The sequence below is a fragment of the Heterodontus francisci genome, chromosome 45 (genome assembly GCF_036365525.1).
Source record: "Heterodontus francisci isolate sHetFra1 chromosome 45, sHetFra1.hap1, whole genome shotgun sequence".
Taxonomy (NCBI): Eukaryota; Metazoa; Chordata; class Chondrichthyes; order Heterodontiformes; family Heterodontidae; genus Heterodontus; species Heterodontus francisci.
In genome coordinates this window covers 14,462,365-14,478,981 of record NC_090415.1, presented here as the reverse complement: position 1 = coordinate 14,478,981, position 16,617 = coordinate 14,462,365, and the positions used below count along the sequence as shown (strand labels likewise).

General features: G+C 42.9%; 1 protein-coding gene across 3 annotated transcripts in view; it reads left to right on the top strand.

Annotated features, from left to right (window-relative positions):
* The first annotated feature begins 692 nt into the window (after positions 1–692).
* The window catches only part of LOC137356143 (immunoglobulin superfamily member 1-like), a 50,954-nt gene continuing 35,029 nt past the window's right edge, over positions 693–16,617 (top strand). For 2 of the 3 annotated variants that reach the window (XM_068021954.1, XM_068021952.1), the window contains exons 1-2: positions 695–791; positions 1,371–1,614. The gene's annotated coding sequence lies outside the window, so the exon portion shown is untranslated. Of the gene's footprint in view, positions 792–1,370; positions 1,615–16,617 lie in introns of all 3 variants that reach the window. The other variant, XM_068021953.1, reaches the window with a different exon arrangement.

The following is a 16,617-nucleotide window of genomic DNA, read 5'->3' as shown; positions in this document are numbered from 1 at the left end:
GAACATTCAATGAATAATCGAACGTGATTGACTGGGAGTGACAGATATCGAGGCTTTGGCAAACCGGGCATGGATAATGATGGCAGAACTGAACATTCCCTTTTACACTGAGCATGGTGAATGCTGGAGATGGCCTGGTCATTGCATGCATTGAAGGTGAGCTGCAAAGGAAGTTGACTGCAGTCGCGTTTTCCACCAGTAAACATATTTGAAGGGCATGGAGATAATCAACTGAACTGTCGATACATCTGAAATTTGTCTCTCTGCCAGCCTTTGGTACATATTGAATCCATATGCAGGTTTCACCAACAGGTTGTGTCAATAGGTAACTTAGACACAAATCGAATGTATGCTAATCACCACAGACAAGCATTAATCTTCTTGATTAAACTTTGGTTATCACTCTGCAGGATGGCTTCCATTGCAGGCTGGGTAAGTTTACAATTCAACGCCTGTTCATGTATTTAATTTTATGAGTAGTTGTTGAAGCTTGTTAAAAGTATTTAAATATTTATATTTTTTGCCAAAGTTTAGCAAAGTATCTAACGTGATTAATCGTATTTAATAGTTTCAAAAAGTTCACTGCAGCTTAAAATCATCCCAAAACACCAACTTGAAAAGTGATTGACTGTTTGCACTCAAGGGGAGTGACTTCGTCCTGTGACACCATTAGTGGCTTCTTTGAGAAGCCGCTTGTCTGCTCGCCTTGGACAGGAGTCCTGTTCGACCCTTGCTGCAGTCGGGAAAGCAAGTTCCTGCAAAGCAAATTGCTGCTGCACCCGACGGACTAGGTTAGTATGGACTATTTTTTTCATGCAGGCAGTGGCGACCGCCGACTGTTCGCCTCCGACTGCAAAATCCAGGTGCATTATTTCTACTTTAACGGTTAAATGCAACAAACAGCCTCATTCCCAGCTCATCTGCTGGTCGCATGTTAAAGTGACTGGAAGTCTTTCGAATGTTCCCGTTTGTTCGAAGTGCAGACAATGTTGTCTTAGATATTTATTATGATTTGTAACTGCTCAAAAGGTAGCACAGTAGGAAAGTTGAGAAAATGACAACTCGGAGTTAAATGACTGAATGTTTGAAAAACGTGTTCCTGACTTGAAGCGAGCAAACCTGCATGGTAACAATGACCACAATACTTCCCCTCTCGAATGATTAAGTGCATGGCTGGTGTTTCTCTGGCCAGATAACTAAGAAAGGCAGGAATTAAAACAGAACCTTTATCTAACTGAATGGTGCATCAGGGGAAGTGGTCTGAAATCAGTTAGGCAGCACATATGATATACTGACATCTCAACATTAGCTTGTGCTGTCATTGTAAACATTAATGTCCAGCGTGTCAAATACTTCCTTCTATCCCGCAGCTGCAAAGATCTTGCAAAGCTCCCACTCGCCTCTGATGCACCACCCCCAAGTGTTTTCGCAATAGCGTGCAAGCAGGAAGAAATGAGTAGGCTGTTGTTGCAGTCTCACAGTCACATTGTCATTAGGAAAAGCTGACAGATTCCGAACTGCTGATAATCTTCTCTGATCACATTCCACAATGCTTCCTGCTGCTGAGTGGTGAGCACTCACAAATTCAAACAGTAATTCATTCCTACTGCCCAGGTAAGTAGACGACTGTCCTTTTAGCTTCCAGTCAATGTTGGCATAGTCATGGTATACGTTTTGTTTTTCTCTTTTATACAGGCAAGATGCTACAGTTAGCATTTTATGTGATTGTAAGACCTGCAGCAGAAGCCTCTGTCTGCATGATCATGTCAATTATGGGGCATTTTTGTCAATCAAACATTCGTCAAATTTATAGGAACTCCGCTTATATATTTAGAAATTATGCGTTAAGATCATTGTTTTTTGTCGTCCCTGCCTGAATTTAGCTGACATTGCCACTTAATTGATGCGTCCTTTGATGCAACAGGGTAGATTTTCAACCTCATTTCTTGAAAATTATTCTTTTATTCTCTTTGGAAATAATTACCTTTGGAAAGAGTAGATAAACCAAAGCTGTTCTTAGATTCATTAATGGAAATTCAAAAGTGTCCTCTGGTTAGATTTCGCCATTTTCTCTTTTAGTTCTCTCATGGCATTAGTCATCATCATTTCCCCAGGGCATTAGCCGCACTGCTAATCTCAAATCTCCAAGAAACATGCTGGGCAGCAGAATCTCTTATAAACACTTGGTCGCATGTTACCAGCTCTGATCAAACATTGCATGCAATACAAACTCTCCAACTCAACTAGCCATCTCCATATTGCTGCACACCGGTTCTGTAGATCAGAGAAGAGACACACCATCTCTTCTCAACTTCTTCTGGAAACATCCTCTGCCTTTGGACAAAAATTTTTTAGATTCCCGACTAACGAATGGTCGTGAATATAAGAGGTATGATCAGTAAGTTCACAGATGACACGAAAATAGGTGATGTCGTAAATAGTGAGGAGGAAAGTCTTGGATTACAGGACCGATTTCGATGGGCTGGTAGGATGGGCGGAGCAGTGGCAGATTGAATTTAATCCTGAGAAGTGTGAGGTGATGCATTTTGGGAAGACTAACAAGGCAAGGGAATATAAAATTGATGGTAGGACCCTAGGAAGTATAGAAGGTAAAGGGGACCGTGGTGTACTTGTCACTGAAGGCAGCAGCACAGGTAGATAAGGTGGTTCGGAAGGCATATGGGGTACTTGCCTTTATTAGCCGAGGCATAGAACATAAGAGCAGGGAGGTTATTGTGGAGCTGTATAAAACGCTAGTTAGGCCACAGCTGGAGTACTGTGTACAGTTCTGGTCACCACACTATTGGAAGGATGTGATTGCACTGGAGAGGGTGCAGAGGAGATTCACCAGGATGTTGCCTGGGCTACAGCTATACAGAGAGACTGAAAAGCCTAGGGTTGTTTTCCTTAGAGCAGAGAAGGCTGAGGGGGGACAAGATTGAGGTATACAAAATTATGAGGGACATTGATAGGTTAGATAGGAAGAATTATTTTTTCCCCTTAGCGGAGGGGTCAAAAACCATATATTTTAGGTAAGGGACAGGAGGTTTAGAGGGCATTTTAGGGGAAAAAATAACCCAGATTGTGGTTGGAATCTGGAAAGCACTGCCTGAACAGATGGTAGAGGCAGGAACCATCACGATATTTAAGAAGTATTTAGATGACCACTTGAACCACCATAGCATACAAGGCTACGGGCCAAGTGCTGGTAAGTAGGATTAGAGTAGTTAAGTGTTTGGTGGCCGGCACAGACACGATGGGCTGAAGGACCTGTTTCTGTGCTGCATGACTTCATGACTCTATGACACAAGTCATGTTCTATGCACAAGACAACAAAACAAAATATCTCCCAGATGCTAAGTTCAAATTATTGAACGTCAAAATCGTAAAATTACTTATCTTTCAACAGATCAACATGCCTTTGAAAGTGGAACAGATGTTGCAATATTGGATCAGTTACATAGCTTTTGCATTCTATTCATTCGATCGCACATATCGATGCGGGTGTAATTTTGAATTACGCATGCATTGGATAGCATCCTGCTTTGATTTCAGAAAGGATAATGAATATGTTGATGACATCACGTCTGTACCTTACCATTTTCCCAAAGTAGTGCTGGAAAAAACCTTATATTGGTCAAACATGATTGTTTCTACAGTGGATTCTCAAGTCCATCTTTGCAGGAGAGGCAGTGGTATTTTAATATTGTCACTGGACTAGTAATGCAGTGTTCCAGGTTTACTTCTCTGGGGAGAGGGAGTTGAATCTCACCATGGAAAATGGTGAAATTTGAAATCAATTTATCTGGAAATTAAAAAAAAAACGGTTGTGTAATGGTGAACATGAAACAATTGCCGATTGTTGCAAAAACTCACCTGGTTCACTAATGACCTCTATGGAAGAAAAATTACCGCCCTTACTGGGTCCGACCTGCATGAGATTCCAAACCCATAGGCATGTGATTGACTCTCAACTGCCCTCTGAAATAGCCGAGCAAGACACTCAGCTCGAGAGAGGATATTGATGAGCAGTAAATGCTGGACGAGGCAGCAGTCCAACTTGATGAAGCCTGTTTTGAAGTTTTATTGAACTCTAGAAAATTTAAGCACCCAAGGATATTATTCAGAGCTCTCTCTCTCTCTAAATCTCTCTCTCACTCTCTCTGTCCTTCTCTCCCCATCCCTCTTCCCCTCTTTCTTTGCTCTTCGTTTGTTGCAGAAATCCGGAAGGTATTGCAATACCCTTCTGGTTCCCCATAACCTTGCACCTTTTACTGATTAAGATGTCAGCTCACTTAAATTTGACAATGTACTCTGCTTGCCCTGCTGCTGGTGTTGTTACCACTTCCGTATCCTTCTCGACACTTAGTTCCTAACTATTATATGTTACTTCTGCAGTCGTGCCTGTTTTTTTTTTGTTTGTTTTTCTTTTGGGGGCTTTTTTGGCATTCCATCAGTTCTATTCTTAATGGGACAGTAACACCGTGGATACAAATCGGCCTACAAACTCGAAGCAGTAAGTTGGAATACTTGTTTCTCACTCTGGAAGGAATTATATATGGGGTCCCCCAGGGCTTCTTTTTTTTTTAAGAGATACAGCACTGAGACAGGCCCTTCGGCCCACCGAGTCTGTGCCGACCATCAACCACCCATTTATACTAATCCTACACTAATTCCACATTCCTACAACATCCCCACCTGTCACTATATTTCCCTACCACCTACCTATACTCGGGGCAATTTATAATGGCCAATTTACCTAACAACCTGCAAGTCTTTGGCATGTGGGAGGAAACCGGAGCACCTGGAGGAAACCCACGTAGAAACAGGGAGAACTTGCAAACTGCACACAGGCAGCACCCAGAATTGAACCCGGGGCGCTGGAGCTGTGAGGCTGGTTATTGAGAACAATGCTCTGTTTTGATATATATACTGACAACCTACATACGAACATACATATGAACAAATAAAGCACGTTATGAGCCGGAGCAGATCACTCGGCCCCCACGATCCTGCTCCGCCATTCAACAAAATTATGCTTGATCTGATTGTAAACTCAACTCCACATTCCTGCCTACGCCCAATAACCTATCATCTCCTTGCTTATAATCTACCTACCTCTTCCTTAAAACTATTCAAAGACTCTGCTTCCACCGTCTTTTGAGGAAGAGAATTCCAAAGACTGGCGACCCTCTGAGAGAAAAAAAAATCTCCTCATCGCTGTATTGAATGAGCGACCCCTTATTTTTAAACAGTGACCACGAGTTCGAGATTCTCCCACAAGGGGAAATATCCTTTCTACATCCACCCTTTCAAAACCCCTCAGAATCATATATGCTTCAATCAAGTCGCCACATACTCTTCTAAACTCCAGTGGATACAAGCCTAGCCTGTCCAGTCTTTCCTCACAAGACAACCCGCCCATTCCATGTATTAGTCTAATAAAACATCTCTGAACTGCTTCCAACACATTCACATACTTTCTTAAATAAGGAGACCAATACTGTACATAATACTCCAGATGTGGTCTCACCAATTCCCTGTATAACTGAAGCATACCCTCCCTACCTTTGCACTCAGTTTCCCTTCTGATACATGAATACATTCTATTCGCTTTCCTAATTACTTGCTCCATTTGCAAACTAACGTTTTTGCGATTTATGCGCTAGGACACCCAGAACCCTCTGCATCTCAGAGTTCTGCAATCTCCCACCATTTCGATAATATATACATTTTAAAATAATTGCACATGCAAAAGTGGACAATTTTACATTTTCCAACATTATACTCCATCTGCCAGATCTTTGCCCACTCACTTATCCTAACAATAACACTGTGTTGCTTCCTTACGTCCTCTTCAAAACATACTTTCCTACCTATCTTTGTGTTGTCAGCAAATTGAACAAGCATACCTTCGGTCCCTTCATCCAAGTCATTTATAGAAGTTGTAAAAAGTTGAGGCCCCAGAACTGATCTCTGTGCCATACCACACGTTACATCTTTCCAACCAGAAAATGGCTCATTTATGCCTAATCTCTGTTACCTGTTGGCTAGCAAATCTTCGCTCTATGCCAAAATGTTACCCCCTACACCATGTGGTTTTATTTTAATTTTCAGGAAATCTAAGTACAGTACATCCTTGAAATGGCATAATTTCAAATGGACAGATATTATGGCACCTTAACATTAATGCAGAAAATGATGAAGTTAAGCATTTTATAAGCAATAATGATGAGACGCAATATAAATTAAATGGACCAATTTTAACGGACGTGCCTGCACAGTGAAACCTACGTTTTCAGATACACAATCGTGCAGATGATGGGATAAGCAAATTAAACAAAATGACCACGCAATTACAGCCTTCATAATTAGAGTTTTAAATAAATCACGTAAACAGGGATGTTATGTGAAACCTTCGCAAATCATTACTTTGAAATTAATTAGAGTATGTGTTCCAAATTTAGGCACCATATTTTAAGAAGGATGTCAGGTGATTTATCAGAATGGTATCTGGGAAGAGGACTTGCATTTATGTTGGGTACAAGGGAATCTGGTAATCGTTTCCTCTGTGCTGCTTCATTCTATGATTCTGCAACTGTCAAAACTGATAATTCGAATATCTGCATCAAGAAATGAAATCAGCCAGAAACGTTAACTCTGGATCTCTGTACACAGCTGTTGTAAGGCCTGCTGAGAATTTCCAGAATTTCCATCTTTTCGTTCAGGTTTCCAGCATTCACAGTATTTTGCTTCTGCTTTTCACTTCATGTGTACTAAGTCATTAAGAGTAATAATAATTCCTCTGATCCGAACAGAAACATGGTTTCCACAAGAATCCCATCATTCTTCCCAAAGTGTAATGGCCAGGTCTGGGTGCAATTCTCTAGTTGTGACCCGAACAAGAGCTTTACAACTTCTGAGGGCGACCTTATTGCTTTGGGACTCACTACCTGTTTTTCTGAAGTCAAAAATCCCAAAGGTTTTGCCAAGTACTCTCTCGATATGTCTGCCACTTTTAAAAATCGATGTGCATGAACCCCCTGCAAACACTTTAGAACTGTCCCGTTCAGTCTATATTGCTATGTCTATTCTTTTTTGCCAAAAGGCATCACCTCACAGTTCTCTGTATTAAATTCCATCTGTCATTTCTCCAGGTCCTTTCTGCGAGGCTTTCTATTTCCCTTTGCAGCTGCTTGGTTTCATCCTTCTTGCCTGCATCGACGTTTGTGTTCATCGGCAAATTTTGGAATTTCATTCCATCTTCCAATATCCAAGACATTTTTCATATCAAAAAGCAGTGGTCCTAGCAGTGAACCTTGGGGAACACCACTGTCTACCATCCTTCAGTCTGAAAAACAAGCATTTCCCAGGACTAATTTTTTTTCCTGAAGGCATTTATTTAAATCCGACCTGACAGTCATCCTCCTATTCTGTGAGCCTTAATTTTGTTCCCTAGCCTTTATAGCCTTTACAGGTACTTTGTAGAAAGTTTACTTAAAGCCATATAGACAACATCCTTTGTATTCACTTCATCAGCCATTTCTGTTTCTTCATCATGACATCAATCAGATTAGTCAAACATGATCTGTCTTTTGCAAATCAATTCTTGCTTGCTCCAGTAACACACACTTTTTCATCTGCCTGTTGATTTTCCTCCTTAATTATTGTTTATAAAATCGTACCCACATCTGATGTTAAACGTACCAGCAGGTGGGTTCGAGGACTGGCATTGCACCCTTTCTTGAATAAGTGTGTCACATGATTGGGAAAGGGCAGGTGCAGCGAAACCTGGGTGTCCTTGTGCACCAGTCGCTGAAAGTAAGCAGGCAGGTGCAGCAGGCAGTTAAGAAGGCAAATGGTATGTTGGCCTTCATACGACAGGATTCGAGTACAGGGGCAAGGATGTCTTGCTGCACTTATAAAAGGCCTTGGTGAGACTACATCTGTAGTATTGTGTGCAGTTTTGGTCTCCTTATCTGAAGATGGATGCTCTTGCTATGGAGGGAGTGCAGCAAACTTACACCAGGCTGATTCCTGGGATGGTAGGACTGACGTAACAAGAGATATCGGGTCTATTAGGCTTGTATTCGCTAGAGTTCAGAAGAATGAGAGGAGATCTCATAGAAACCTACAAAATTCTAATTGGACTGGACAGACTAGATGCAGGAAGATGCTCTCGATGGCGGGGGAGTCCAGGACCAGTGGTCACAGTAAAAGGATAATGGGTAATCCATTTAGAACTGAGATGAGGAAGGATTTCTTCACCCCAAGAGTGGGGAAACTGTGGAATTCTCTACTACGTAAAGCAGTTGAGGCCAACTCATTACATGTTTTCAAGAAAGAGTTAGATATAGTTCTTCGAGCTCAAGGGATATGTGGAGAAAGTGGGAACAGAGTACAGAGTTTGGATGATCAGCCATGATAGTGTTGAATGGTGATGCAGGCTCGAAGGGCCGAATGACCTACCCCTGCTCCCATTTTTCTCTGTTGCTACGTATCTATATGAATCTCACGAACCATGTGGCACCTCCCGGTATCTAGAGAAGATTGGAAGCTTATGGAAAGCACTTTCACTATCTCACTTCCACTTCCATATAGGATAGAGGCCATCCTGACCAAGTGCCTTATCCACTATGAACATAGCCAGCCTTTATAATACATCCTGCCTGCGAATGTTCAACTCATACATTATGTCTACCATCCCTGCTTCCAATGATAATGGGTCCACATCTACTTTCTTAGTAAACACTGATACCAAGTGTTCATTTGTTCAGTACACTTGCCCTGCACCCTACATATTTATAGATGACAGTGACTGCCCTTGACATTAAGGCAGCATTTAAACGAATCAAGGAGCCCGAGTAAAACTGAAATCAATGGGCATCAAGGAGAAAACTTTCCACTACTTCGAGCCATAGTTAATAAAAAGGAAGGTGGTTGTGTTTGTTGTAGTTAAATCATCTCAGTCCCAGGACATCTTTTCAACAGTCCCTTTCGGTAGTGTCCTAGGCTCAACCATCCTCAGCAGGTTCATCAGTGACCTTCCCTCCATCGGAAGGTCAGAACACGGATGTACGCTGATGTTTACACAATGTTCAGCACATTTCGCGACTCCTGAGAAACTGAAGCATCCTGTGTCCAAATGCAGCAAGACCTGGACAACATCCAGGCTAGGTCTGCGAAGTGGCAAGTAAAATTTGTGTCACTCAAGTGCCAAGCAATGCACATCTCAAACCGTAGAGATTCTAACTCTCTCCCCTAAATGTTCAATGGCATTACCATCAATTAATCCCAAACTATCAACTCCCTGGGGGTTGCCTTTGAGCATAAACTGAACTGGAGGAGCCCTATTAATACTGTGGCTACAGGCACAGGTCTGAGGCTGGTAATTCTGCGGCGAGTAACTCAGCTCCTTCTCCCCCAATGACTGTTCACTATCTACAAGGCATGAGTCAGGAGTGTTATGGAATAATCTCCACTTGCCTGGATGGGTGCAGCCCCAACAACACTCAAGAAGCTCATTATACTGCATCTTCTCACAACTCACCCTCCCACCCAGATTTGTGTCATTTGCAAATTTGGAGATATTACATTAAGGTCCCTGATATAAATCATTAACATTTTTTGTGAGTAGCTGCGGCCCTAGCACTGATCCCTGTGGGATCCCACTAATCACTGCGTGCCATTCAGAAAAAGGCCTATTTATTCCTATTCTCTGTTTGCTGTCCGCCAACCAATTTTCTATCCATCACAATACACTACGCCCAATCCCATGCGCTTTAATTTTACATGCTAATCTCTTATGTGCGACTTTGTTGAAAGCCTTCTGAAAATCCAAATAAACTACATCCACTGGCTCCACCTCATCAACTCTGCTAGTTACATCCTCGAAGAATTCTAGTAGATTTGTCAAGCCTGATTTCCCTTCCGTAAATCGATTCTGACTCGACCCGATCCTACCACTGTTCTCTAAGTGCTCTGCTACAAAATCATTGATAATGTGCTCTAGAATTTTCCCCACGACCGACGCCAGTCTGACTGGTCTTAATTCCCTGCTTTCTCTCTACCTCCTTTTGTAAATAGTGTGGTTACATTAGCTTCCCTCCAATCTGTAGAAACTGTTCCAGAGTCTATGGAATCTTTGAAGATGACTACCGATGCATCCACTATTTCTAGAGCCACTTCCTTAAGTACTCTGGGATGCATATCATCAGGCCCTGGGGATTTATCAGCCTTCAATCCCATCAATTTCCCAACACCATTTCTCTACTAATACTGATTTCTTTCAGTTCCTCTCTCACACTAAGCCCTGCGTTCCAAAACATTTCTGGTATGATATTTGTGTCCTCCTTTGTGAAGACAGAACCAAAGTATGCATTTAATTTGTCAGCCATTTCTTTATTCCCCATAATAAATTCCCCTGTTTCTGACTGGAAGGAACCTACATTTGTCTTCACCAATATTATTATCTTCACATACCTATAGAAACTTTTACAGTCAGTTTTTATGATCCCCGCAATCTTGCTTTCATACTCTATTTTCCCCTTCTGAATCAATCCCTTGGTCCTCCTTTATTGAATTGTAAACTGCTCCCAACCCTCAGGTCTGTTGCTTTTCCTGGAAAATTTATATGCCTCTTCCTTGGATCTAATGCTCTCTCTAATTTCCCTTGTAAGCCATGGTTTGGCTATCTTTCCCGTTTTACTTTTGCACCAGACAGGGATAAACAATTTTTGCAGTTTATCCATGTGCCTTTGAAATGTTTGCCATTGCCTATCCACCGTCAATCATTTAAGTCACGTTTCCCAATCCGTCATGGCCAACTCGCGCCTCATAACCTCGTAGTTTCCTTTATTAAGAGTCCGAACCCTTGTCTCAGAATCAACTACATCACTCTGCATCGTGATGAAGAAGTCCAGAATATTATGATCGCTCGTCCCCAAGGTCTCTCGCACCCCTAGATTGTCAATTAGTCCTCTCTCATTGCACAATACCAAGTCTTGGATAGCCTGTTCTCTAGTTGGTTCCTCAACGTATTGGTCCAGAAAACCATCCCGTATACACTCCAAGAATTCCTCCTCTACGGTATTGAGACTAATCTGATTTGCCCAATCAATATGCAGATTAAAGTCACCCACAATTACAAATGTTCTTTTATGGCATGCATCTCTAATTTCCTGTTTAATACCATTCCTAACATCGCCACTCCAGTTTGGGGTCTATATACAACCCCCACTAACGTTTTTTGCCTCTTAGTGTTTCTCAGCTCTACCCATACAGATTCCACATCGTCAGAGATAATATTGTGTTAATTGCCTCTTTAACCAGCAATACAACTCCACCGCCTTTTGCTTTTTGTCTGTCCATCCTAAATACTGACTACCCCTGGATTTTATTTTCCCATCCCTGGTCACCTTGCAGCCGTGTCTCCGTAATTTCTACTACTTCATACCCGTTTACATCCATTTGCACGATTAATTCATCTGCTTTATTGTGAATGCTCTGTGCATAAAGGCACAAAGCCTTAAGGCTTGTCTTTTAAACAATACTTACCCCGTTCCCACTATTCTACACTGTGGCTCTGTTTGATTCTGGCCCTTGATTTCTCTGCCTATCACTTTCCTTATTCCCCTTACTATCATTTGCTCTTGTCTTTGATCCCCCCTCCTCTGACTCCTTGCAAAGGTTCCCATCCCCCTGCCATTTTAGTTCAAACCCTCCCCAACCGCTCTAGCAAATGCTCCTCCTAGGACATACGTTCTGGTCCTGCCCAGGTGTAAACCGTACAGTTTGTACTGGTCCCACCTCCCCCAGAACTGGTCCCAATGTCCCAGGAATCTAAAACCCTCCCCCTCACACCATCTCTCCGGCCATGTATTCATCCGATATATCCTGCTATTTCTACGCTGACTAGCACGTGGCACTGGTAGTAATTCTGAGATCACTACCTTTGAGGTCCTACTTTTCAATTTATTTCTGAGCTCCCTATGTTCTGTTTTTAGGACCTTATCTGTTTTTATTTACGTATGTCGTTTGTTCCAATGTGTGCCACGATCACTGACTGTTCACCCTCCCCCTTCAGAATGTCCTGTAACCGCTCTGAGACATCCTTGACCATAGCACCAGAGAGGCAACGTACCATCCTGGGGTCTCTTTTGCGGTCACAGAAACGCCCATCTATTCCCCATACAATTGAATCCCCTACAAATATTGCATTCCCACAATGTTTGCTCCTCCTCTGTGCAGCAGAGCCAACCGTAGTGCAACGAATTGGGCTGTTGCTGCTTTCGTTTGAGAGACCATTCCCCCAAAAAATTATCCAAAGCAGTATACCTGTTTAGCAGGGGAATAGCCACAGGAGATTCCTGAACTGCCTGCCTAGTCCTCTTGCTCGGCCAGGTGCTCACCCAGAGCTTTCTTTTCCAGCCTCCGTGACGCAAGCTGGTCTCTATTTGTTCCCGTGCATGTTTCCTTATTTTATTGATCATGGAATTGGGTTTCCAAATCTCTTTGTTCCTGTACAGTATGCAACTTCTCGCTATTTAGGAAGTAGCCTTACCTATCTCTCTTGGGAGCATGGTGGAAGGGATCATATTTGGCAACATGCGATTTAACTCATCAAAGAGTTGGCAGTCAATGAATCTCTCCATGCCCCTTTGCAAATTCTTACATGATTTCATGACAGCTATACCTTACCACAATCTGCAAAATTGAGCATTTACAATCCAAATCATTAATAATTAGACTGAGACATTTAACACGCTGAAGCTATCCCTGGGGATCACAACTTGCACACCATACTTTGCAATCAATCTACATACCAGTCATATTGTTCATCTGTCAATCAGTCAGTCGTTCTGTCTGTCTGTCTTTCTATGTATCTGTCTGGCTATCAATCTATCTATCTATCTATCTATCTATCTATCTATCTATCTATCTATCTATCTATCTATCTATCTATCTATCTATCCAACTATCTATCTATCTATCGAAAGCCCCCAGTCAGTTAACATTCATAGCACTTAAAGCAGAAAGAAATGCTGCACAAAGAACAGCCAGGCGCTGCGCAAATGACTACCGGCAACATCTGTGCAGTCATATTCAGCTGGCCTCTGACACCAGAAACATCAGAGGAATATATGATGGCATTAAGAGAGCTTTTGGGCCAACCATCAAAAAGATCGCCCCCCTCAAATCTGAATCAGGGGACACAATCACTGACCAATGCAAGCTAACGGACTGCTGGGTTGAGCACCACCAAGAACTGTACTCCAGGGAAAATGTTGTCACTGAGACCACCCTCAATGCAGACCAGTCTCTGCCAGTCATGGATGAGTTGGAGGTACAACCAACAAAATCGGAACTCAATGATGCTATTGATTCTCTAGCCAGCGGAAAGGCCCCTGGGAAGGACGGCATTACCCCTGAAATAATCAAGAGTGCCAAGCCTGCTATACTTTCAGCACTGTATGAACTGCTTTGCCTGTGCTGGGATGATGGAGTAGTACCACAGGATATGCGCGATGCCAATATCATCACCCTCCAAAAGAACAAGGGTGACCGCGGTGACTGCGAAAACTACTGTGGAATCTCCTTGCTCAGCATAGTGGGGAAAGTCTTCCCTCGATTCGCTTTAAACAGGCTCCAGAAGCTGGCTGAGCGTGTCTACCCTAAGGCACAGTGTGGCTTTCGATCAGAGAAATCCACCATTGACATGCTGTTATCCCTTCACCAGCTACAGGAGAAATGCCATGAACAACAGATGCCCCAGTTCCGAAGAAGGGCCAGTGACCCGAAACGTTAACACTGCTTCTCTTTCCACAGATGCTGCCAGACCTGCTGAGTATTTCCAACATTTCTTGTTTTTATTTCTGGTGCCTCTCCACGTTGTTTTCATTGATCTCACCAAAGCCTTTGACCTCGTCAGCGACATGGTCTCTTCAGTCTACTAGAAAAGATTGGATGTCCACCAAAGCTACTAAGTATCATCACCTCATTCCATGACAATATGAAAGGCACAATTCAGCATAGCGGCGCCTCATCAGACCCCTTTCCTATCCTGAGTGGCGTGAAACAGGGCTGTGTTCTCGCACCTACACTGTTTGGGTTCTTCTTCCTCCTGCTGCTCTCACAGCCCTTCAAGTCTTCCAAAGAAGGCTTTTTCCTCCACAAAAGATCAGCTGGCAGGTTGTTCAACCTTGCCCGTCTAAGAGCAAAGCCCAAAGTACAGAAAGTCCTCATCAGGGAACTCCTCTTTGCTGACGATGCTGCATTAACATCTCACACTTAAGAGTGTCTGCAGAGACTCATCGACAGGATTGCGGCTGCCTGCAGCGAATCTAGCCTTACCATCAGTCTCAAGGAAAAGAACATCATGGGACAGGACGTCAGAAGTGCTCCATCCATCAATATCGGCGACCACGCTCTGGAAGAGGTCCAAGAGTTCACCTACCTAGCCTCAACTATCACCAGTATCCTGTCGCTCGATGCATAAATCAACAGCGCACGGGAAAGGCTACCACTGCTATGTCCAGACTGGCCAAGAGAGTGTGGGAAAATGGCGCACTGACATGGAACACAAAAGTCCGAGTGTATCAAGTCTATGTCCTCAGTACCTTACTCTCCGGCAGCGAGGCCTGGACAATGTATATCAGCCACGAGCGACGTCTAAATTCATTCCATCTTTGCTGACTTCAGAGAATCCTTGGCATAAGGTAGCAGGACCGTATCTCCAGCACAGAAGTCCTCGAGGCGGCCTACATCCCCAGCATATACACCCTACTGAGCCAGCGGCGCTTGAGATGGCTTGGCCATATGAGCCACATAGAAGATGGGAGAATTCCCAAGGCCACATTGTACAGCGAGCTCGTCACTGGTATCAGACCCATCGGCCGTTAATGTCTCCACTTTAAAGACGTCTGAAAACGCGTGACGTGAATTCCTATGACATTGCTCACAAGTCGTGGGAGCCAGTTGCCAGTAATCGCCAGAGCTGGCGGGCAGCCATAAAGGCAGGGCTGAAGAGTGGCGAAAAAAGAGACATAGCATTTGGCATGAAAAAAGAAAGAAGCGCAAGGGGAGAGCCATCTGTGTAATTGCCCCGACAATCAATTTTATCTGCAGCACCTGTGGAAGAGTGCGCCATTCTCGAATTGGCCTTCATAGCCACTCCAGGCGCTGCTTCACAAACCACTGACCACCTCCCGGGTGCTTACCCATTGTCTCTCAAGACAAGGAGTTCAAAGAATATCTTCCTAACTACGTGGCCAGATATCTATATCTATCTTTATGTGGTTACATTCATTTATTTCTCTCGTGTTGCCCTCAATTCTGTATATATCAGTTTACTTCTATGCAAATTAAGATATTAAGAGGAAAACTGCACTGCACCTGTTCCAATTTTCTCAGCACTTTTATCTTTGGTATCAGTTTTTGCTCCGTGGTAATAGTGTTCTGGCTGAGTCAGGTGGTCTTGGTTTTAATTCCCATCCAAAGACATGAGGACATAAAGCAAAAACAAGAAATGCTGGATTCACTCAGCAGGTCTGGCAGCATCTGTGGGAAGAGAAGCAGAGTTAACATTCCGGGTCAGTGACCCTTCTTCGGTTCCGAAGAAGGGTCACTGACCCGAAACGTTAACTCTGCTTCTCTTTCCACAGATGCTGCCAGACCTGCTGAGTGAATCCAGCATTTCTTGTTTTTGTTTCAGATTTCCAGCATCCGCAGTATTTTGCTTTTATTACATGAGGACATAATATAGGTTCACAACTAAGTGCAATGCACTGACTGTCGATTAATGAGAGAGGGTAAACGTCGGTTCCGCCTGCCCTTTAGGGGTATCATTCGAAGGAAAACATGTGAAACAAAATTTGTAATCTGTCCCATGGATTTAGTGAAGCAGCATATTTAGAAAATGACTTTGCTGGGCTGACTTACTGGAATCGTGTAGTCAACACGGAAAGCAGGGTTGATTCAATCATTGCTAATTTTAACTTGCTTCCTGTGGTCGATGACAGCCCTGCTCAAAACTGTAGCAATGTGTTTTCAGAGCAACAACATCAGATAAGTGAAGGTGCTCTTCAGCTAGAAACTGCACAGTCCAGAGATGAGTTAGTAAAGCTTCTATGAAGACATCGACACATAAGGAGAGAAAGAAAGGGAGGGAGGTGGAGGGAGAGGGGGGGAAGGAGAGAGAGAGAGAGAGAGAAAGAGAGAAATGTACCAACTGTGTTTACGTTCTTTGTCCCAGAAGGACCCAAGGTGCTTTAGATTAATTTAACTCTCTGCTGACCTTCTTTGAACAATGTAATGTATCATTCACAGAGATAATGAATTTATAAAATGTGCATATCATCATGATAAGCTCACCTTAAAGAGTGCAGTGAAAGCAGCTAAATAAATCATTTAATAGACAATGTGGTGATGAATGTTATTGTCCTGAAAACAAAACAGGTTTCTTGCATTTTACAAAAAACTACTCAAAAGATTGTATGATTATAGAATTGGGATAATCTAAGTTAAACAATTGACAGAATCTAGAAAGGAAAACAAACATTCTGGATTGCTCCCATTACAGTATTCGTCCTATTTCTTTTCCCAGTCGTTCTTATGTCA